Genomic DNA, 6,000 nt, shown 5'->3' with positions numbered 1-6,000 from the left:
TATATTTGCAAACTGGAAAAGGCTCTGTATGGATTGAGGCAAGTTCCAAGAGCATGGTTTGATAAACTAAAAGGTGCCTTGAGTTCTTGGGGATTCAAAATTCCAGGAATGACACATCTTTGTTTTTCAGAAGAATTGAATCAAAGATACTTATCATGCTCATATATGTAGATGATATCATAATCACTGGAAGTGACAGTCAAGGCATTGAGGAAGTCATTAAAGATCTGAATACATCCTTTACTCTGAAGGATCTCGAAAATTTAAATTTCTTTCTTGGGATACAAGTTCTGAGGAGTCAAAACTCTATTCTACTTTCTCAAGCAAAATATATTCAAGACTTGCTGGCCAAAACAGAGATAACAGACTGTAAAGGAATAGAGACACCTTTCAGCACTTCTGAGAAATTGAAGAAGGATGTTGGGAACAGATTCCATGATCCCACACTCTATAGAAGTGTCATAGGAAGCTTGCAATATGCAGTGTTGACTAGGCCAGAGCTTGCTTTCTCAATTAACAAGTTCAGTCAGTTCATGTCTGATCCCAGACAGCCACATTGGGTGGCATGCAAAAGAGTGCTGATGTATCTCAAAAACACAATGAATATGTGTTTAAGTTTCAAAAAATCTAAGCATCTGGATCTCATTGCCTACACAGATGCAGATTGGACAACTGATCCAAATGACAGAAGATCCATAAGTGGATATTGTGTGTACTTGGGAGATAATCTAGTTGCTTGGAGCTCGAGAAAACAAGGCATTGTTGCAAGGTCCACAGTAGAGTCAGAATATAGAGCAATGGCTCTATGCAGCACTGAAATCACATGGATAAATTCTCTACTTGGTGAGCTAAAGATGGAAGTTGAAAATGTACCAATTATCCTAAGTGATAGCACCAGTGCAGCAGCCATAGCAGCAAACCCAGTGTATCATTCTAGAACAAAACATTTTGAGATAGACTTTCATTTCCTCAGAGACAAAGTTACAAAAGGTGAATTGGAAATAAACTATGTTGGCAGCAATGATCAAATTGCAAATGTGCTGACCAAGCCATTACCACACCACAAGTTTAGCTGTTTTAGAAGCAAACTCAAAGTCATTGAACTCAAATTTCGATATTCTGATCAAATTGCAAAGACAAATGACTATATTTATTATTATTATTAATTATTCCTTGGAATAAACTCGAAATTTGAGTTCAGTTCATTCTCAATATTCTGCAGAATCAACAAGTTTTAACTCTTAAATTCGTCGTATTCTTTGACTCAATGTGAATTTAATTTGTTCTTTTATTCCGATATTCTCTAAAATCAACGGAATATTTTAAACATTTAAATTTTCACTGTATCAATTTAGTATCAAAGTCTAACCTTATTTCTAAATTATCCTCAATTCCTATCCTTTTTTTCCTTTAAACTCGATATCTTAAAAAAAATCAAAAAACCCAAAAAAAAAAGACAAGATACAAAAACGCCTGTCGTGTCAGCCACCATCCACAGCCGCCAGCTTTTATTTTCGGTCACCGTTTTGGTCGCAACCATCAGCATTCCAATCAGACAAAGCCGCTGATCCTATCCCAATGATCAAACTCTCCTTCCTGCCACCAAATCCACCGGAAAACAATCAAATTAGTCGCAAAGCCACTACTGTCGTTCGCCGGTTTTAGCCTTGGTTTAGCCAGATCCACCACCACTAATTAGCTCTTCTCCAGGAGCTCGATCTTTCCCACCATTCCTTACCGCCGATCGACGCTCAAATTGCCGGAGATCGAAGCCCTCAAAATCACCGCAACTTATCTCAAATTTCCAGCCAAACCACCGCTTTTTGGACAAAACGACACTGCCATCACACTCATCGTCCTCAAATCTTCTAGATCAAACCATCTTTATCCAATTTTCCGACCACCGTCGCCGATAACCCTATCTTTTGTTTATTTACAGTTTTGACTCAGTTCTTTCATTTATACCATTATTGCGCTTTTGTTTTGTGATCTTAGCAAAAAAAAACCAACCAAACACCAAAAAAAGGAGAAAAAAGAGAGAAAATAGTAAAAAAATTGAGTCATGAAATTACAACATCGCCGTGAATATGTTATCTTGAAAGAAGATGTTTTAATTAGAATGTTTAGAATTTTGAGTTCGACTACTCAAGATTTAGAGAAACTTTGAAATAGAAAATATTTTCACATAAAGCAAATATATGGATTTGACGAAGTTGTTCGTGTTAATGCATGTTGTGAGAATAATAAGGAGAATGATAACTTTCTTTACTTGACAATAGTATTCATTCCAGGGAGACTGTTAATTGGCCATTCATGTCTACAACAAATTCTCCACATACATACATTGATTTGGATCAACCACTAAAATTTGATGACTATATTGATCCTGTGGAACAAGATGAGGTAGCAATTAATATAGTCTCATATTATTCATTCGATTCAAATGGGGAGAGGTATCATAAGATTTTTCAACAAGTGGAAGATTTTAAGAAGCACTTTTTTTTCTTTTTTAAAAGGTAAGGGGGTGGGGCAAACCCAAATCATTTTTATTTTCCCCTTTCCTCCCCCAAGGCTCGAACTCGGGTGGTCAGCTGCTACAAGTTTCATTCTATTACCAGCCCGACCATGCTCTTGGGGGCTAAGAAGCACTCTTTTGTTATTGGTTTTTCTGAGAGCTTGGAAGGATGTTACGATAGGGTATTCTTAGAAAAATTGTTGATTGAAGATTTTATCTTGCATTGTTGGACAAATTGGATGGATATATCACCAAGGTTGGAAAGTTCAGGGTTATTCATTAGCATCAACGTTGTAATTTAAAGATTAATCTTAAGGCAATTAAAGATTATCTTGGAGACTACAACGAGCAAAATTTGAGGACGAATTTTCTCCAACCTGGCGGGAATGATGCAGAGTAAGAAATTGAAGAAATCCTAATTACATTGAAATTTATAATATTTAGGAATATTCTAATTAATTTGTATTCTAATTTAACTTAGTTGCCTATTTACAGTCTTATTGTGTAGGCATTCCCTATTTGAGTTGTATTCCTAATCTAGGTATAAGTCTTATTAAAATAAGTTTTTCTAGTCAAATTAGGGTATATCATAATCAATATAAATAAGTATTTTTTGTAACTTCTACAAACAGATCTTGATTATTTGTTATTGATTATGTCTTGAAATAAACTTGAGATTCGAGTTCAATAATATTTTAATTTTCAAATCTCTGTGTGAGTTTTGAGTTGAATTCATTCTCAGTTTTCTACGGAATCAACGAGTTTTGACACCTAATTCGCCATATTCTTTGAATCAACGTGAATTTACTTTGTTCTTTTATTCCGATATTCTTTAGAATCAACATAATATTTTGAACATTTAAACTTCTACTGCATCAAAACCTATCATTTTAATAGATTGTATTTTGAATTAAAAAAAAAATCATACGTGTGCATGTTAAAGAAATTGAAGAGCTTATTTAAGAAAAAAAAGAGTGAAATAAAAAATATAGTGGGACTAATTTTATTATATTTGTCTTCAGATATGATGGTAATATTCTAATAAAATAGGGGTTTTAAGATATCAGTGAAGGAGTACAAATAGTCCAACACTAAACTTGGCCCAACAAAAATCCTAAGCTCAAAATTAAGTATAACCTCTATTATTATATCAATATGACAATATCCACGTTGATGTTATTGATTGCAATAAAATAATAGTTAGCAGTAATAATAACGCAACGGAAAAATAATTAGGAAAATAACTAATAATCATAACAATACAATCAAAATAATATTAATAATTACTCACTTGGTTTCCGGGCATTATATTTACAGATTTTACTTTTAGAATTTTTTTATTGTTCATTTCCATAATTCTTTCAACGACAAAACTCCAAGATTGTTGATGTTATAGACTCTCTTAGACTCTTTACATTGTTAAACACCATTTGTAGAAAAAAGAAATCTTGAAAAAATTTCTTATGTTCAATTGAAACTTTTTTTTAAGATTTATTTGTCTTTAAGATAAATTTCATACTTGAAAAAATTAATTTAGCTCAATATACCAAAAAAATTATTGGCTTTGACCCCTGAACTGCATCATTGAACAATTAATCATAACTGAATTTTAAAAGCAGATAAACCTCGTTTTCCAAACCTGGAAACTGAGAACTTGATGTTCTTAGCACTTGAATTGCGTAAATCTGGTCTTCAAGTGTTTTCTTGCAGGCCGTAGCTCGGGCAATGGTAATAAGTGCAAGTGGCAAACCCTCGACACTCTTTTTGCCACTGCCACTGTTTCCGCTGGCTCAAGAAATCAGGATGGCATCTCAAAGTTTCTTCCCAAGCATTGTTATCTAATAAGCACACCACTTTAAATATCTTCGACGACTTTTGGCTCAAATATCCTGTCTTGTGAAAGGTCAGCAGTTACCGAACCATTCCTGTCTTGTGATTTACGTGTCTGGACTTGTATTCATAATCCAAAATGCACTTGTGAGATGCAGATTGATGCTGGAGAAACGATAGAAGAGTGTGAATCAGTGGACCAAAAGTACTACATGGTTTTGGTCTACATGGTCAACAGCAGCAAAATATGATCTGCTGTTTGTTTATCTCTTTTAACTTACGATTTTTGTTTTCAAACAATCTGCAGGATCTGCAGGGAGAAAGTGGAAGCTCTAAGGAAGAAGAAAATGGAGTGGGAGGCGAGCTGCCAGGTCAGCCAAAAGCAGAGATATTTCTGAGGTTGCGTACTAAAGAACAGTTATCGAGGGATGATGATAGTGAAGCAATTTTTGCTGTTGATTGGCAGGTGATATCTTCTCCCAAAGTTTCCGGTACGACTATTCTTGTTCTTCATCTTATTGTAGTAGCTTTTCATAAAAGAGTGGAATTGGTTTGAAGTTCGGAATGTTTTCACAAATCTCAATCAAAATCTGAACACCCAATTGGCACGATTACTGGCATAAACATATCTTTTGTAATTTTCAGTCATAAATTAATATAAAGTATTTATTGCCTCCATTATTATGGGTCCACGTTCAAACGCTTTCTTATTAAGACATCAACAATTGAACATATAAGTAATTTTTTAAAGAGACATTTTTTCAAACACGTAACGTGCATTCAAATAATAAGACAAGATAAGAACCCAAATTAATAACAAGATGTAATCTGCTCCAAGAGAAGAAAGAAAAGAAAATTTTCTTGGGTTACCTGAACGATAAATCAACCAAAAACTGAAGAGCAGTTTATTAATCGAAGATAAATTAAATTGATTATTTCGAAATTGAGAATGAAAGAGGAAAAGTGTTTGTGAGTTCGTCGTTTTTTGAATGGAACAGAGATGAATCTTAGAGTTAATTAAATATAACCCTAGATTGATTAAAGAACAATTAAATCAAGCCATAACCCCAAAATTATCAAAATTAGAGGAGAAAAGTAAAAAAATTAAATTAAAAAAAAAACTGAAATTTGAGAAGCAAATGAAGTTGAAGCATGATGGAATCCTTTGTGATTCTTCGTTCCTGAAAAGAATGGAGATGAGATTCGAAAATGAATTTCATTTAAAAATACTCATGACGTTTTATGAAGTAAGTGACAATTATATTATACATTTATAGAATAATTATCATTTACCAAATACCTTTTACTTCTATTGACGCAAGGAAAAAAATATTGTCATTTATATTTCACAATCACTGATTTTTTAACATAATGCCAAATATACTTAATATTTCCTAAAAACTGAAAAAATAAAAAATGTCAAGTATTTTACTTTTTCTTGTAGTGCGCATCCTTATAAATGGAGAGATGAAAAATACAAGTAATACTTGGAAACATTTTCAGATGTGATGATCATTTGGGAACCATTTTTCTATTCTCAATCTTGAAAGAAATATTTGAAGAATACAAGGTTCTTTTTCCAAAATTAATATCTATGCTTGAGTGTTGATATTTGATCCTTAATTTATTAAGAAGGAAAAAAAATTCCTGCTATA

The sequence above is a fragment of the Citrus sinensis genome, chromosome 7, assembly GCF_022201045.2.
Source record: "Citrus sinensis cultivar Valencia sweet orange chromosome 7, DVS_A1.0, whole genome shotgun sequence".
Lineage (NCBI taxonomy): Eukaryota > Viridiplantae > Streptophyta > Magnoliopsida > Sapindales > Rutaceae > Citrus > Citrus sinensis.
Note: the sequence above shows the minus strand (reverse complement) of the source record.